Genomic DNA, 19,186 nt, shown 5'->3' with positions numbered 1-19,186 from the left:
GTGAGGTCAATACACAGAGCATAACAGAAGAGAGAAGAAGGGAGATGACTATGAGGAAGGAAGAGATGATTCAAGTACAAGAGACCCTGGGGAAAACTCCCTCATGAACAGGATGAATCTCTTGGAAACTCTGTTGAGACAGATGACAATGCCAGTCTGAGAGGCAGACAGATCTGGCAATTGAAAATTGGCATGGAGGCGGAGCCATAGAGTCAGACATCATGCAGAGCTGTGGTAATAGGGGACTCCATAGTGAGAGGGACTGAAAGAGGCTTCTGCGGCAACAGGTGGGATTTGAGGATGGTGTTGCCTACAAAATGCCAGAATCCAGAACGTCACCGACGTTACCTTGGGCTGTAGAGGGCAGGAATAGGGAGATAATGGACTTTAATATGTGGCTGAGGAACTGGTGCAGGAAGCAAAGATTTAAATTCTTTGATCACTAGGGTTTTGCAGTAAGGATAAATTATACAAGAGGGACGGATTGCACCTTAATAGGTGAGGGACCAGCATTCTGGCAGGCAGGTTTGCCACTGCAGCACAGGTTTGGGGGACGGGACAACTGGAAATTTTGAGAAGGAAGCTAAAGTGAGAATGAGAATATGAGAGACAACTGAATCAATGGAACAGAAAACTGAAGGGATCATACAGTATGGTCCAAGTGAAATAAGGATTGATCGGAAGGATGAGGGGAGTAACAAATTAAGATTATTATATGTGAATGCATGAAGCATAAGAAACAAGGTGGATGAGCTGGAGGCTCAGTTGGAAATTGGCAGGTACGATGTTGTAGGGAAACTGAGACATGGCTTCAAGTGGACAAGGCCTGGGAAATGAATATTCAAGGCTATATCGAAAGGACAGACTGATGGGCAGAGGTGGTGGGGTGGCCCTGTTGGTGAGGAATGATATTCAGTCCCTTGCGAGGAGGGAACATAGAATCAGGAGATGTAGAAACAGTATGGATAGAGCTGACATTTCTAAGGGTAGAAAGACCCTAATAGGAACTATCTACAGGCCTCCAAACAGTAGTCTGGATGTGGAGTATAAGTTGAATAAGGAGTTGAAATTGGCCTGTCACAAAGGTATTACTACAGTTATGGGGGATTTCAACATGCAGGTAGACTGGGAGAATCAGGATGGTACTGGACCCCAAGAAAGGGAGTTTGTGGAATGCCTCCGAGATGGATTCTTAAAACAGCTTGTACTGGAACCTTCCAGGGTGAAGGCAATTCTGGACCTGGTGTTGTGCAACGAACCAGATTTGATCAGGGACCTTGAAGTAAAGGAGCCATTAGAAGGTAGTGACCATAATATAATTTTTAAACTGCAGTTTGAGAGGGAGAAGGGAGAATCGGAAATGTCAGTATTGCAGTTGAACCAAAGGGAACTATGGAGCTATGAGGGAGGAGATGGCCAAAGTTCAATGGTTTAATACCCTAGCAGGGATGGCAGTGAAACAACAATGGCAGGTATTTCTCAATATAATGCAGAAGGTGCAGGATCAGTTCATTCCAAAGAGGGAGAAAGATCCTGAGGGAAGTTAAGGACTGTATAAATAAAAAAAAGTATAACATAGCAAAGATGAGCGGGAAGCTGCACAACTGGGAAACTTTTAAAGAGCAACAGAGGATAACTAAAAAGGCAATACGCAGAGACAAAATGAGGTACGAAGGCAAACTGGCCAAAAATATAAAGGAGGATATTAAAAGCTCTTTTAGGTATGCGAAATGAAAAAAAAGTGTGACTAAAATTGGGTCCTTGAAGACAGAAACTGGTGAATTTATTATGGGGAACAAGGAAATGGCAGAATAGTTGAATAGGTACTGTGGATCTGTCTTCACTGGGGAATACACAAGCAATCTCCCAGATGTAATACTGGCTGAAGGACTTAGGGTAATGGATGAAATGAAGGGAATTTATATTAGGCAGAAAATGTGTAGGATAGACTGTTAGGTCTGAAGGCTGATAAGTCCCTGGAACCTGATGGTCTATGTCCCAGGGTACTTGAGGTGGCTCTAGAAATAGTGGACGCATTGGTAATCATTTTCCAATGCTCTATAGAGTCAGGATCAGTTCCTGCGGAGGGGGAGAGAAAGCGGAATTATAGATAGGTTAGCCTGGTGTTAGTGATGGGAAAGATGCTGGAGTCAATTATTAAAGATGAAATTATGACTCATTTGGATAGCAGTAACAGGATAGGTCAGAATCGGCATGGATTTACGAAGGGGAAATTGTGCTTGACTAATCTTCTGGAATTTTTTGAGGATGTAACTATGAAGGTGGACAAGGGAGAGCCAGTGGATGCAGTGTACCTGGACTTTCAGAAAGCCTTTGATAATGACCCACATAGATTAGTGAGCAAAATTAGGGCACGTGGTATTGGGGGAAAAATACTGACTTGGATTGAAAATTGGCTGGCTGACGAGAAGCAAAGAGTAGTGATAAACTGGTTCCTTTCGGAATGGTAGGAGGTGACCAGTGGGGTACCACAAGGTTCGGTGCTGGGACTGCAGCTGTTTACATTAACGATATAGATGAAGGTATTAAAAGTGATATGAGCAAATTTGCTGATGGCACAAAGCTGCCTGACAGGGTGAAATGTGAGGATGTTATGAGAATACAGGGTGACTTGGACAGGCTAGGTGAGTGGATGGATGCATGGCAGATGCAGTTTAATGTGGATAAAATGTGTGGTTATCCACTTTGGCAAGAACAGCAAGGCAGATTACTATCTAAATGGAGTCAAGTAAGGTAAAGGGGAAGTACGAGATCTAGGCATTCTTGTACATCAGTCAATGAAAGCAAGCATGCAGGTACAGCAGGCAGTGGAGAAAACTAATGGCATGCTGGCCTTCATAACAAGAGGAATTGAGTATAGGAGCAAAGAAGTCCTTCTGCAGCTGTACAGGGCCCTAGTGAGACCGCACCAGGAGTATTTTGTGCAGTTTTGGCCTCCAAATTTGAGGAAGGATTAATGAGGGAGTGCAGCGTAGGTTCACAAGGTCAATTCCCAGAATGGCGGGACTTCTCATGTTAAAAGATTAGAGTGACTGGGCTTGTATACATTTGAACTTAGAAGGATGAGAGGAGATCTGATTGAGACGTACAAGATTATTAAAGGATTGGACACTGTGGAGGCAGGAAGCATGTTTCTGCTGATGGATGAGTCCGGAACCAGAGGACACAGTTTAAAAATAAGGGGTAGGCCATTTAGAACAGAGTTGAGGAGAAATTTCTTCACCCAAGGAGTAGTGGATATATGGAATGCTCTGCCCCAGAAGGCAGTGGAGGCCAAGTCTCTGGATACTTTCAAGAAAGAGATGGAAGCAGCTCTTAAAGATAATGAAATCAAGGGGTATGGGCTAAGGCAGGAACAGGATACTGACTGTGGATGATCAGCCATAATCATCATGAATGGTGGTGCTGGCTCAGAGGGCCGAATGGCCTACTGCTGCACCTATTGTTGATTTGTCTATTGTCTGTAAGTCTGTGGAGACTGGATTAGTTAGGAGACTCATTCTTCTAAACTCTGAAGAATAGGGATATATCCTAGAAACTTATAAAATTCTAAATAATTGGACATGGTCAATGCAGAAGGAATGTTCCTGATGACCTGGAATCCAGAACCAGGATGACTCCAAGGGTATGGCTTAGGCCATTTAGGACTGAGATAAGGAATTTCTTTGCCTAGAGAGTCATGACCCATCAAATTCTCTGCAGCAGAAGACAGTTGAAGCCAAAACATCGAATGGATTTAAGGAAGAATTAGAATAGAATCCCTACAGTGCTTAGTTCTTGGGGCTGTAGAGTCATAGATGTACAGCACAGAAACAGACCCTTCAGTCCAACTCTTCCACGCCGACCAGATATCCCAGCCCAATCTAATCCCACCTGCCAGCACCCGGCCCATATCCCTCCAAACCCCTCCTATTCATATACCCATCCAGATGCCTTTTAAATGTTGCAATTGTACTAGTCTCCACCACTTCCTCTAGCAGCTCATTCCATACACTTACCACCCTCTGTGTGAAAAAGATGCCCCTTAGGTCTCTTTTATATCTTTCCCCTCTCCCCCTTAAGCTATGCTCTCTAGTTCTGGACTCACCCCACCCTATTTATCCTACCCATGATTTTATAAACTTCTGTAAAGTCACCCCTCAGCCTCTGCTCCATGGAAAACAGCCCTAGCCTATTCAACATCTCCCTATAGCTCAAGTCCTCCAATCCTGGCAATATCCTTGTAATTTTTTTCTGAAGCCTTTCAAGTTTCACAACATCCTTCCAATAGGATGGAGACCAGAATTGCAATACTCCAAGTGGCCTAACCAATATCTGAAGAATTCTGGGTAATCCAAGATGGAGGGTGGAAAACATTTCTGGCTGTAACAGGCTGCTCTTTTTTTGGGAGGTAATTTAGAGATCTAAGGATATAAGAAAAGCAGGCGCAGAGTACGGGGTTGAATGCTCAGCTATGATCATATTGAATAGCAGAGCAGTTGTAAGGGCTGAATGGCCTACTCCAATTTTATACATTTGTGTTTTTTTCCTATAATATACAATTGGGCTTAAGGTAAGAAAATTGATCTGTTTTTTTATGGATTTCTTCAATCCTGGAGCAGTTCGATATTACGTGGCAGATGAATTATAACTTGGATAAATGAGGTTATCCACTTCAGTAGCAGGAAGGCAGGTTATTGGCATGATCGTTTGGGAAAAGGAGAGGTGCAATGACCCCTTTGGTGTCCTTGTCCACCAGTTGCTGAAAGTAAGCATGTAGGTCCAGCAGGCAGTGAGGATTTGGGTATAGGTGCAGGGATTTGAGTTGAGTCAGAGCAGCCATGATTGTGTTGAATGGCAGAGTAAACTTGGCTGAATGGCCTATCTATACTTATCTGTACTTTTGCATCTAGTTGATTATCCTGTTCAGTGTTTTAAATTGTGTAATCAATTCATTTTAGAATCATGTTTCTAAAAGACTATATTTTTAATTACTGGATATCTTTTGCTAATAAAACATTATCCTTGTAGCTTTGTTTCTGAAAGATTAACTTCTTAATATTATCCTTTTCTGCAATGTTCTGCCAAATAGTTGAATATATTTTCTAAATGTTTTAGAATTATCCAACTATTTACTGTCTTTGTAATTTTTGTAACTTTTTAGCTTTGTTGAACTCTTTAGTGCTGATTCACATTGGAGGGAAAAAAATGCCCTCATGATAACTAATGAAAATTTTCAGGTAATAAACATATTTTCCTTCAAAGTATTGTTTTTTAAATTAATTTTTGTGTTCAGTTTTTGCATGTTTTTACATTTTTCATAATGTTCTAAGATTTTTTAGATTTTCCTTGTTTCTAAATAATACTCATTTGCTTAATGTAGCATTTCAAGCTTTCTTACACTTCTCAGCCTAGAATTTCTCTTTCTCAATCCAATCTTGAAAAACATAATGTTTATTAGCTATTAATAGCTAATTACAGCTTAAAAAAAAAACCTACAGTTGCAAAAAGATGCCATTTGGCCCACAGAGTCTGTACTGATCCCTCTGAAGAGCACCCCAGCCTATCCCAATGTTTAGCATGGTTAATCCACTAGCCTGCACATCGCTGGACACAGAGGCAACTTAGCATAGCCAATTGACTTAATTTGCACTTCGATTTCCTCCCATGCTCTAAAAGAGCATTTGATGGAATCTCACTCAGACATGGGGAAAACATACAAATACCACACAGTTACCCAAAGCTTGAATTGAACCTGGGTCCCTGGCACTATAAGTGGTATCGTTGGATCTTCTATTTCTATCTGAGGGACTAAATGGAGACTCAGACTTAAAGTTCTGAGAGGACTTGATAGGGAAGATGTTCCTGATTTGGGGTTGGCCATTTAGGACAGATAAGACATTTCTTCACCCAAAGAATAATGAGTCTGTGGATGTATTTAATGTTTTCAAGAGGCAGCTAGATGTAGCACATGTGGTAAATGGGATCAAAGGTTATGGGGAGAAAGCAGGATTAGGCTATTGATTTGGACGATCAGCCATGATTGTGATGAATGGAGGAGCAGGTTCCAAGGGCTGAATGGCCACCTCCTGCTCCAACTTCTATGTCGCGATGAAACCCATTGAAAGAGGATAGCATTGCAAGCATAGAACCTCCTGGGACTGTTCTGGAAAGTCAGCTAAAATTTTTGTACTTTATTCTGTGGAGTGGAAATTGAATCCTTACAGCTTGCTAACTTGGGTGTGAGTTTTACCAAATGAGCCATGATACTGTTCTCCTCATTGCTTTTGAATATACACAGGTAAGTCTGCTCTTTCTAAAATCACAAATTGTATTTTTTCAGACTGTTAGCATTTATCCCTCCTTGCCTTCCATGTCCCCATTAGACACACTACTTCAGATGTTCAGAAGTATTGAATTCCACCATATGGACCTACTGAAATATACCCTTTGTATCTAAAGTATAAAATATATCTGTTTATGCTAATACTGCAGTAAATATTGTGATAATGCTGTCATGTGCCATTCACTTATTTAATGGTCTAAACATCTCCAAGCTGCTTGCAGTCCTTTTTGAATCAGAGTTCTCCTGTTGTAAATATGTAAAGTTGCCTTTGATCATTAATTGCAATTAGCTCTTCTGAAAATGCTTTCATGAGGTGTTGATGTAGCTGGTTTGACAAGGATTTATTACCCAATTCTTATTACCCTTGAAGATATTGGTGAGCTGCTGAAGTCCGTGAGGCAAAGGTACCCCACAGTTTTGTCAGATGAGAGTTCCAGGATTTTGACTCACCAGCAAAAGAATTTAGTTTAAGAATGGTGTGGGGTTTGGAAGGAAACAACATGGTGGTGCAGTACACTTGTTGTCTTTTTAAGTAGTAATAGTTACAGGTTTGGAAGATGCTGTTAACAGAACTTTGGAGGTCAGTGTATCACTTGAGTGTCGATCTTCCTGGCTTTAATTCACATTCGTAGGTCTTCACTTTTTATTGCTCTTTCTCCCTTCCCTTTCATTAAGCAATTGCTTAAATCGTCCCCTGTCTGAAAAACCATATGTATGTTGATGCAGTTGACTATGTCAGTACCTTCATCAGTATTCCATTTTGTGGGAATCCATTGTTAGATTTATACCATTTCCAGCCATGACTTTCAATTCTATCCCTGCACGTTCATCTCTGTTTTCTCAGTGTTGGTCATCTATGCACTACTGAATTTTGGACATGCAGGTTATGAAACTGAATTCTAGGAATGCATGATTTGTGACCTTGTACAGTGTATAATATGCCAAAATTGACTTATGAAATGATAGTTTCTAGAAGAGTAATATGCTGCACTGATTGTAATAGTAAACATGTGACCTTATAAATGGTACAGCTAATATGTGTAGCTAATCAGGTGATTGGGTTAAGTGATTAAATGCCCCAGTAGATATAAAAGGGAAATAGCTACAGCTTCTGCGATGCATTGGCCATGTCTGAGTCAGAGAGCCCATGTTCAAGTTCTACCTGCTCCAGCAGTGAATCCCAACTTGTCTGAACAGGTTGGTAGCAAAATATCTACCAAGAGAACATAGGTACAGGAGTAGTCTAGACTAGTTCCATATTTACTGTACTTGAGTCTGTTCCATGACTTAATCATTATATAGTTTAACTCCTCATACCTGCTGTTTGCCCATGTCATTAATACCTTTTTACTTAAAAATGTATCTAATCTCAATTAAAATTAACAACTGATCTAGCATCAACTGCCATTTGTGGAAGTGTTCTAAACATCGACCACACTGTGTCGAAAGTTTATTTGCTCATTACCTTCACTTCAGAGCTGTATAGCCTGCTAGAAGGAATCTTATTAGACATATGCATTGTACTACCTGAGCAGAGAGGAGTTTAATGAACATTTTGGCATGGTTACAGAAATTGTCCCTCTTACTGCTGTAGAATTCATTTAAGGAGGCAGTTAAGTTGGTGGATGACAAAACTTTACATTATTTTGTATCTTGATTTGCAAAGACCTTTTTTACAAAATGTTATACATACATTATTAAGGTTGAGGCTTTGGGATTGCTGAGCATATTTTGGATTGGATAAGGAGGGATTACTTAATGGTAGTCAGAAAATAATGTATTTAACCCTAGACAGTTGTGCAATTAAAGCAATCTTAGGAACTTTTTAAAAAGTTGATGTCTTGAGTGGCTTATGCCCGAAATGTCGATTCTCCTGCCTGACCTGCGCTCTTCTAGCAACACATTTTTCAGTCTTGAGTGGCTAGCCAGTTAACATAAACCAGGTGCAATTATTTGGCCAAAGACATCAATATGATGTTTACAGTATTTGCAAACTATAGAGCATAAATCTGCATTTAAAAACATTCATTAAACCATGAAAGATAGTAAAACCCACTTCAAATGAAAATACAAATTCTAAATGACTAATCTAAAGGTTGTTTGGAGGTCAACCAGAGATAGGCAAAGGTTAGGGAATTTCTAATTCAGCTGGGTATTATATTGAGGAAATTGCTAAAAGTTGATTCCAATTAGGACATTGTATAGCTCAAATGATAGCCAGAGTAAATAGGAACAAAAAAATCGTTGGAAAATCTCAACAGAACTGTGGTGGGGGATGTGGTGTATGGGGGAGTAAATGACACATGGCAGTAGAGTCCAAAGAGAGAAGAACAGTTGAACAGACAAAGGAGTGGATAACACTCAGCCCAGGAGAATGAACAGCTACTATTGGGGACATTGCATGCGATAACAAGGCCTAGTGTGTGGGTGTTCAGGTAAGGATATAGGAGAAGGTGCCCTTAATATTGCCGCCTTTTGAGTCCAGAAGGCTGTAGAGTTCCCAAGTGGAAAATGAGGTGCTGTTCTTCAACTTGTGCCGAGTTTTGCTGGAAGCACTGCAGCAAGCCTGAGACAGAAGTGGCAGATACCTGGAAGCTGAGTCTGTGGACAGTATGGAGGTGTTCTGTGAAGTGGTCACCCAGTCTCTACTTCATTTTCCCAGTGTAGAGGAGACCACATTGTGAGCAACAAATGCAGTAGACAAGATTGTGGGAAGTGCAGGTAAAGTGCTGCTTCACTTGAAAGGTGTGTTTGGGCCCTTGGATTCTGTGGAGAAGCAAAGTAAATAGGTAGGTACACTTTCTGTGATTGCATTGTGGGGGCGGGGTGGTGGTGGTGATGGGAGTGAAGGAAGAGTTGGCCAGAATGTCTGAGGGAACAGTCCTTGCAGAAGGCTGACTGGAGAGGAGGGGAATATGTCTGGTGGTGTCCTGCTAGAGATGGCTGAAATGGTGGTCACCTTGTTAGTCCCTTGTAATTTTGGCTTTGCAGTTTTAGCATATTAAGTTAAACTAATCTGAAAATGTTAAAGTAAGTGGTATTCCTTGGCCTTGGTTTTGAAAAGAAAATCCCATGAGAACTTTTTCAAAATGATTCCTTTATTTCCTCAGGCAAGATTGGAACCAGATCCTAAAGCGTGTGCTTCAGCCATTCCTTGTCCTTGAGCACTACTGAAGGTATTGTTCAGTGTCTTTTTTGTTTGCAAGTATGTCTGACACCTTCGTTGTTAAATGCAGTGTTTAATTTAACACTTTCACATGTAAATTCTAAGAAAAAAAGCTACAAAATGAAACACAAATATAAGAACATGCACCAATTATCCAGCATTTGGAAATTTTCTAAAGTGCTCTATCTGTCTGTAAAAGGCTGTGCATTTTGTGTACAAATTATTCCTGAACCAAATTTTAGTAAATCCACAAATGTAAATCTTCTTTGAATGTCACAATTATGTTAGATTTTTAAATAAATCATATGAATGTACAAATTAGGCTAGTTTGATCCCACAAAACCATTTCCATGTAATAAGACCTGAATTAATCTGTTTGTTTCAAATTCCACATTCCGGTCTACCTTTGAACAGTTTGATTTTCCCCTACCACAAAAATCCATCTGCCTCTTCCTGTAAAAACAATTGACCCCCACCAACCAGCATCATTTGAGATATGTCTCGCTCAGGGAGAAAAGAAAATCCTGATTTCTGCCCTTAAAAAAAGGTAGCCACAAATTTTAAAATAGTGCATTTTAGTTCTGGTTTCATCTAAAAAGGACTTATCTTTTACATGTCTACCTTGTCAAGACCTTTCCAGATCTTCTATACTTCAATCAAGTCACCCCTCACCCTTTTAAACTCTAGCAAACTTAAACTGAATCTGTCCAACCTTTCCTTTTAGCACCATTTGCTTGTTCCTGGTATCAATCTAGTGAACCTTCTCTAAACGGTCTGAATATATTTACATTTTTTTCCTTCAATGAGCAGATTAAAACTGTCCAATGTCCTGTATAACTCAATTCATAATCTCAATTTTGTTTAATTCCTTCTGTAATAAAAGATGGCATTCCATTAATTTTGAGTTTTACTTAATTGCTGTACCTGAATGTTATCTTTTCATGACTCCTATAGTAGAACACCTAGAACTCTGCAACTTGGAATTCTCTAGTCATTCTCTGTTTAAGTAATTCTTTATTCTTTTGCCTTCAGGTAAGCAGTTTCACGTGTCCACATTATACTTCATCATCCAGACTTTATCTATTTCTATCTTTCTGAAATCTCTTTAGGACATCTTCACAACATGCTTTTCTACCTATCTTTGTCATCATGCCTTTGACTTACCTAAATCATTGATACAGGTGTAAAATGCCGAGGGTCTCTGATCTGTGCAACTTAACGTTATAAAATGCAAATCATAAACAGACCCTTTTGCGTACCTATTTTTCGTGAGCCAGCTAATCTTTCCTTGTGAAAAATTGGCCACCTCATATCACACTCCTGCTTTGCACTTTATCTTTTTACAGAGCAACTTGTTAAATGCTTTTTGGAAATCCAAGTGTCGTATGTCTGCATGTTTACTCTTATCCACAGTGCATGTTATTTCTTAAAAAGAATTGCAATAAGTTCATTAAGTATAATTTTTCTTTCTCCAAAGCATGCTGATTTTTCCTGACTACCTTGCGTTTTTCTCTGCAACGTTAATCTCTCTAATTCTAACACCTTCACTACAATAGATGTCAAGCTAATTCACTATATTTTCCAGTTTTGTTTCTTTCCTTGAATAGAGAAGTTATGTTTGCTGTTTTACAGTCTGAAACCTTTCCGGAATCTAGACATTGGAAAACTCTTACCAACATATACCTACTACCTCATTACACTCCTCTTGTAAGACCTCCGATCCAGTCCAAGGTACTTGATGCCACTGTTCAGTACTGAATACTGCAGGTGATGCTAGCTCAAAAGACTGAAGGCTGAGACTTTGCAAAGAACCACTATTGTGGGAACAACAAAGCATAACGTGTAGGTAATTGGGTATTTAATTGTTGAGACCTGTATGATGTATTAGTATCTTGATGCCAGGATAAGAGACATCAGAGGCGAAGAACATTTTTTTTCAGGCAGAAGAAATATTTAAAATTCATATTCCTCGTTGGAGCTAATGACAGAGGAAAGAAGGCTGAAATTTTGCATCCTATTTCCCTTTTGGATGTAAGGCTGGAAATTGCAGAGGCTTCAGCCACATTCTTTCAGTTCTTGGATATGGGGTTTGGGACAGAGTGCTGGATTTGTGCAAAACAAGTCATGATTTAATAACGTCGAAAAAATTGTAGTATTGATGTGTGCAGCACAACTGACATATTTGCATTTTCACAAAGCTTTATGAAAATGCACTCGCACAATAGGCTTGTCAGCAAAATTAAAGCCCATTGAGTCACAAGAACAATGACCATGGAGATACAGTATTAGTTGAGTCTTGATGAAAGGTTGGTTGCAGATGGAGCAAAATATGCAGTGGTGTTCACCTGGGATCAATACTAGAAGCCTTGCTTTTATTGATATATCAATGATCTGAATTTGAGTTAATAGGGCACTAGTAATTCACAACTTGGAAGTATAGTAACAAAATCAATGACTGACTTTGAAACGGCAGACATGATGGATGTAGGTTAATGCAGAGAATTGTGAAGTGATTTATTTTGGTGGGAATAATGATAGGTAATGTGAAATGGTGCAATTTTAAATGTTAAAGTGGTTGCAGGAACAGAGGTCTAGGAGTGTGTATCTAAAGTTTTCATAGTATGAAAAGTTTAGAAACTGTTAAGAATTTTTTTTAAATCCCTACATGGCAAATTGACCTTACCTGGAGGTTTTTTGGATTGTGGGAGGAAACCCATCCAGACACAGTTGTGCAAATTTCAAACAGACAGATGCCCGAAAATGGAATTGAACCCAGGTCTAGGGTGCTGTGAAGCAGTAGTGATGAGGCTTTATTAATAGAGGCAAAAGGCATGAAATTCTAAGCTGTGAAAACAGGTGTTGGGATCACAATGTGCCACAAACCTATTTGAACATTCTCTGGACTGGAAACTTCATGATAACTTTTATAATTGGTCTGTAACCATGGTAGGTGCACTGCACAAATTATGAAAGGCTAGCATTAATTAAAGAGCAAAGAATAATACAGCACAGGAATAGGCCCTTTGGTCCTCCAAGCCTGTGTCAATACATTTTGTCCTTATATTAAAACTGTTTTTGCTTACAGAACCATTTGTCCATTTTATTCCTTTCCTATTTGTGTATTTGACCAGGTGTTTCTTGAATGCTATTGCCTGCTTCCACCACCACCTCTGGCAATGCACTCCAGGCATTGTATGTACCTCAAAACAGTTGCTTCGAGGCAGGATTCGCAGATAGTGGGATATTGAGCATAAGTGGTCTGTGGTCAGAGTAGGAAACTTAAGTATAGGTACAAGCTTGCTGAAAGGCAAGGTTGCATGTGAATTCTGTTAGAGGATGAGGCTTTGGTGCTGACTATTGAATAAGTTTGTTAGCTATGAGCACTGAAATACTTGGTGCATTCAGATCTGCCTGAATCCTCCTGTCAATGTCAGTGAAAATAGTCCTGTGCATAATTAATACTGGGTTGTATGTGTACGTCTTGGAGCGTATCCTTTTCAACAACATGTTGGCTAACTCCATTATAACAATGATGGACATAATCATCTGTTGATTTACATTACAGCATAAATAGTCACCACGAAATACTGGATATAGCAGTGAAAACTCAGATGACTGTTGTGTGAGCTGAAACTGTGCTACCATGGCTAGAGATACTTGAATATGGCCATTGTGCAACTTTGAAAGTGGTGATTCCTCCGTGCAATGACAACATGGCATTCTCATAATTATTCCTTCCACTATTACCACTCTACTAGTGTCCATTCTGGCCTGCTCCCTCCCACTTTGATTTCTACCGGTGCTCTCAATCAGCATGACCCCTGAAAACAACTGATCCTTTAAGGTACTATGGTGCATTTCTTTTTTTTAAATGTATATTTAATTGTCGGAGGCTAGGCAAACACGTAGCTCATGTGTTGAGCCCAAAGGGCAGCACCAGCACTGTTTGATCATGATCTGCTGCCTCAACATAATATTGGTAGACTCAAAGCACGTGCAAATGCTGTCAATTGTGGCTGGCATAGCTCATACCTTAAGTGCATGCATGCACCACAGTCACCATTTTGTGGGGTAATGCTATCTGTCATGCTGGAAAATCAAGTACTATGTTGTGGTTAAAGGATGCACACAAAGGAAGTTTTATTAAAACTTTTGTAAAACAGTGGTGAAATATTTGCTTAATTCTGGACAGCATACTTCAGGAATGGTTTTAAGGTTCTGGAGGCATGTAGGAAGATTTATTAGAATTTTATCAAAGATTGAGGGGCATCAACGATTTGGAGAGACTAGAGAAGCAACTGTTTGAGCAAGAAAGATTGAAGGTTTGGAAAAGAATTGTTCAAAATCTAAAATATTTTAATAGACTGATTACAGAAGACATGATTCCAATGGCAATCAAGTCTGTAGACTAGACGACGTGGATGGATCAGATTAGATTACTTAGTGTGGAAACAGGCCCTTCGGCCCAACAAGTCCACATTGATCCTCCAAAGAGCAACCCACCCAGACCCATTCCCCTACATTTACCCCTTCACCTAACACTACGGGCAATTTAGCATGGCCAATTCACCTAACCTGCACATTTTTGGACTGTGGGAGGAAACTGGAGCACCTGGAGGGAACCCACGCAGACACTGGGAGAATGTGCAAACTCCACACAGACAGTTTCCTGAGGTAGGAATTGAACCCGGGTCTCTAGCACTGTGAGGCAGCAGTGCTAACCGCCGTGCTGCCCACTTAGATGTGTAGTAATTGACAAGAGGATCAGCTAAGAAGACACTTTGTTTACTGAAGAGTTGTGATTAGAATACTCTGGGCTGAAAGGATGAATCCAACAATAATAATCAAAAGAAAATGATTCAATAGTTGAGGAATGGTAAGTAATCACAAAGTTGTGGGGAAAGTGATTGAGTATGGAACTAATTGAACAGCTCTACCAAAAACTTCAAAAGGCCTGTATCATAACTGATTCTATCATGTTTAATGAGAACACAAAAAATCAAACAATACTGTGAGTAAATGGAAATTAATTTAACCATTAGAACTTAAATTTAATCTGAGTAAATCTAAATCAGTTAGCTGTTAACATTAACATCCAAGTGTATCTTATCAATGTTTATTGTAATCAATCACAAGTATCTATTTTTTCTGTATGAAAACCATAAAGCTTGTTACCCAAAATGCTTTTCTGATTCTTTTCTATTTCAAATGGATTGCCTACAGTGCTGAGATGATCTATTGTAGGTCATTTAAGGCAAGCCTAATTTGTTTTGTATCACTGCTTCCTTCAATTCAGCTGAATGTATCACAGTCACTACTTTCTTAAGAGCAGTTTTTCATATGCAGTGTTCGAAGAGTACAAGGCCAAAGTAAAACTGAGTCTGATGAAAGGCTTTTGCCCAAAGCATTGATTTTCCTGCTTCTCAGATGCTGTCTGACCTGCTGTGCTTTTCCAGCCACCACACTGGACACTGAGCCAAAAAAGCAGATATTTGGGCAACAACTTAAATGCCACTAGTAAACCAAGATTTTACGAAGGGTCTTGGAGGGGAGGGAATCCATAGATTCATACCGTGCAAAAAAGGCCCTTTGGCCAATTAAGTCTACACCAATGGAACTACCACTAAAAGTGTACTAATTCTAATTTCATACACTTGCCCAATATTCTTGAATTTTCTGATATTTGAAATACTCATCCAAGTATGTTTAAAAGTTTGTAAGGTTTCCAGCCTCCACTACCTTCTGAGGCAATGCATTCCAGATTCCCACCACCTGCTAAGTGAAATTTTTTTTTTGAAAATCTCTATCTCCTGCCTGTTATCTTTAAAACTATACCCTCTTGTGATTGGCCCCTCAACCAAGGGAAACAGCTGCTCTCTATTTGGCCTGACCATACCCCCCTCATAATCTTATACACCTCAATCCTGTCTCCCATCAGTCTTCACTCTTGTAAAGAAAACAATCCAAGCCTATTTAATCTATCCTTAGATCAACTGCTCCATCCCAGGTGACATGCTCGTGAGTGTCCTCTGTACCCTCTAGTGACCTCACATCCTTCCTGTAGTGAGGTGACCAGAACTGCTCCACTTAGGGCCCTACCAATGCTCTGTAAGACTCTCAGCATTACCTCCTTGCTGTTATATTGTTTGCCATGACTGATGAAAGCAAATATCTCATATGCCTCCATAACTAGACTGTTCACATACTCTACTGACCTCCAGTATCTGTGAATAATTATCCTAAGATCCCTCTTTTTCTAAGCTACTCATTGTCCTGCCTTTCATTAAATACTCCCTTATCTTGTCTCTTCCAAAGTGCATCACCTCTCACTTCTCAGTGTTGAATACTATCTGCTACTGCTGTGCCCATCTATATCTTCCAGTAGCCGACACAACCACTTGATCAATTTTTGCGTCATCTTCAAACCTGCTTAATGTTCCTTCCACATTTTCATTTCTATATCATTTATGTATAGAACAATAATTGGAGAGGGTAGGATAATTCCAGACTTATATCTTGTTGGTATGAAGTTATTTGGGGACGCAATGGCCTTGTGGTATTATCAATGGGCTGTTAATCCAGAGACCCAGGTAATATTCTGGAGATTCTGTTTGAATCCTGCCATGGCAGATAGTGGAAATTGAATTAGATAAAAATCTGGAATTAAGAGCCGAATGACCCCAAATCCATTGCTGATTGTTAAGAAAACCCATTTGGTTCCCTCAGCTGGAAGGAAACTGCCATTGTTATCTGGTCTGGCCTACGTGAGTCCAGACCTACAGTGTGGTTAACTCTCAACTGCCCAGAAATTAGCCAAGAGATGGGCAGGAAATGCTGGACCAACCAGCAATGCCCTAATCCCATGAATGACCTAAAAAGTTAGAGTTGGAGACTTGCAGTATCATAAGTTGCAGACCTGAGAAAGTCAATGCCTTATTGCAGACCTGCTCAGCTTTGCAAGCTATTTATTTTTGATGTTTCTTGTCCTCCTAAGACAGTCTACTTATTCTATGTATGAATCTAATAAATGCCCTCGAACCTTTTGTGCATTCACATCTATCCCTTAATATGGAGTACTCCATATGTGGCTACACCAATGCTCCATATAATTGAAGCATAAATCCTTATTTTTATGGTCAATATCCCTTGTCCATTTGACTTAATTACTTGATTACTAACATTTTGTCAATCCTGCAACAGATCATGGAGACCTCTCTACTGTTAGGTGTTGTAGGCATTCTCCGTTTAAGTAATATTCCACATTTTCTATTTTTCCTGCTAAAGTGGGAAAACTTCATATACTCAATCATCTGAGATTTTTGCCCTCACTGAACCTATCTATGTCCATCTGTATCCACCTTGTGTCCTTTTTGAAATTGAATCTATAAAGTACAGCAAATAAACCTTCCTATTTTGTCATAGATTCATATAGCACAAAAAGAGACCCTTCAGTCCAACTAGTCCACATTGACCATGTTCTTAAACCAAACTAGTCCTACCTGCCTGCGTCTGGTCAATAAATTTCCAAACCTTTCCTGTTGATGTACTTATCCAAATGTCTTTTGAATATAAGTGTGCCTATATCCACCACTTCCTCTGGCAGTTCATTCCACATTTTGAACCACTTTTCTTTTTTAAAAGTTGCCCCTCATCCTTTTTTTAAATCTTTCTCCTGTCTCCTTAAAAGTATTTCCCCCTAGTTTTGAAATTCCCACTCACCCCTTCCACCAATACCACCACCACTAAAGGGAAAAGACAATTGCCCCTCACTCTATCTATGCCCCTCAAATTTTGTAAGCCTCCAAGGTCACCCCTCGGCCTCCTACACTCCACTGAAAAAGATCCAGCCTATCTTTGTAGCTCAAACTGTAAACATGTGGAGCTAAGTATCCAATAGGTTGATTATTTGTGTTCCAATCAAATCCTTTTTAAATCCTTGTGAAAAATAAAACTTTAATGGCATTATATGAAAGACCATTTTAACTGGCAAGTATTTTCTTCACAAACATTCACCTTCAACTGAAAAGTTAACTAGTCACCTGCTGCTTGGCTCTGGTGATATCTTAGAACCAGCTGCTGCACATTCCATGTTGGTGACATAGGTTTACTGCTGAAATTGAGTTCTGTAAAAGGGTTAACATAATTGTTCCATCTGGCAAAAGATGAGTAGTCAGCATGATGTAAAGGGATCAGAAGGAGGCCATTTTAACATTTGGAATGAGACAAAGATTGATAATTCATTGTGACTGTTCTTATCAAATTGATCAGATGCTTTTGCCACCTTAATCTTATTCTCACTGTCTTCTCCCACCCTGTCAATGACTATAAATCCTTCTGCTATTATTAGGGCTATGAGCTAATACCAAGCTAGCAGTAATGTTTTCTGTGATTTAGAATCTGGTGCCTCCTCTCATAAAGGTTAAATCTTCAGAATGTTTAGACTAGGATTGTGTCATTGAGATTGGATGAAGAGCTGAGACCTGGAATTACAAAGCGGGCTCAAGGGACTGAATGTTCTACTCCAGCTCTCATATTTTTAATTCCTATAATTGTTTGTAACTTTTTTATTTTTAGATTTTGAAAATAACTGTCTATTACGCAATGTAGATTTAACATCAAGTTCTATCAAATTATGTTTAAGCTTTCATCTCATTATCACTTTGCAATTTTGTATCTATTTCTACTTCCCTAAAGCATACGTTTCCAGCACACTTCACGGCATGGCTACATTCTCTTTCTTGTTCTTTAACATTTCTACAGATAGGGTTCACTGTATCATCATCTAATGTTATGCCCGTGTCTCGGAGCCCATTCTTACATCAGCGCAATGTCTTCACTTTCTAACAGTAACTATCCCCTTAGGAGTGCTCCCCTCTTTGATCAAGTATTTCCTTTTTCTCACCTACTGGCTACTATTCAGCAATATCATGTGTAGACATGGGGTCAGCTTCTGGGTTTATGAAGCTAACAACAAACTTTTTATTATTTCATCACCTTTTTTGGTTCCACTACTGTTTTTATGCTATTAGACTGTTTGTTTGTTTTTTGTCCAATGTCAATCTTGCATGAGCTGTAATTGCTTCCAGTTAAACATTGCCAACAGCTGAACTTTTGGCTTCAAACATAACACTGCACCTATATAGCCAATTGTATCCACTGTCCCAGCAATGGTTTTCCAAGTGAACTCTGTTGTTTACAAGCTGTGCATCATGCAGACTCTGGTTCCAATTCTACCTCTCCCTCATTGTGACTGTTTAATCTATCATAGAAATCATCTTCCATTGTTGTATCTCCAGTTTTGTAAACTCCTGCTGCCTTCCATATGATGTAATACATTTGGCTGATCTAATGTATGGTGGGCTTGAAACTGCCAAACTACCAGATTTATAAGGGGACACAAGAGCTCCCTTCAATCAGCATTGAACTGAACTAAAATTTTAATCAAAAGTTTTATGTGCTGCCTGGCCAGCAGAGGTTTTCCTCTGAAATGCTGTGGTCGATTTACAGGTGGCTTTAGGTGCATTGTAGGGAGGGTTGATTTAATGTGGGAGAAAGTGAGGCCTGCAGATGCTGGAGATCAGAGCTGAAAATGTGTTGCTGGAAAAGTGCAGCAGGTCAGGCAGCATCCGAGGAGCAGGAGAATCAACGTTTCGGGCATGAGCCCTCCTTCAGGA

General features: G+C 39.7%; 1 protein-coding gene across 17 annotated transcripts in view; it reads left to right on the top strand.

Annotated features, from left to right (window-relative positions):
* LOC122550578 (protocadherin Fat 3-like) overlaps window positions 1-19,186 on the top strand; it is a 794,139-nt gene that overhangs the window by 159,241 nt on the left and 615,712 nt on the right. For 13 of the 17 annotated variants that reach the window (XM_043691532.1, XM_043691531.1, XM_043691530.1 and 10 more), the window contains one exon: window positions 9,457-9,522. The exons of 2 other annotated variants lie outside the window; for them this stretch is intronic. The gene's annotated coding sequence lies outside the window, so the exon portion shown is untranslated. Of the gene's footprint in view, window positions 1-9,456; window positions 9,523-11,144; window positions 11,244-11,303; window positions 11,355-19,186 lie in introns of those variants that run through there. 2 more of the 17 variants (XM_043691522.1, XM_043691526.1) reach the window with 2 other exon arrangements.

Source organism: Chiloscyllium plagiosum, chromosome 6 (genome assembly GCF_004010195.1).
Source record: "Chiloscyllium plagiosum isolate BGI_BamShark_2017 chromosome 6, ASM401019v2, whole genome shotgun sequence".
In the NCBI taxonomy this organism is placed as follows: Eukaryota; Metazoa; Chordata; class Chondrichthyes; order Orectolobiformes; family Hemiscylliidae; genus Chiloscyllium; species Chiloscyllium plagiosum.
This window is presented reverse-complemented; position numbering and strand designations above follow the sequence as displayed.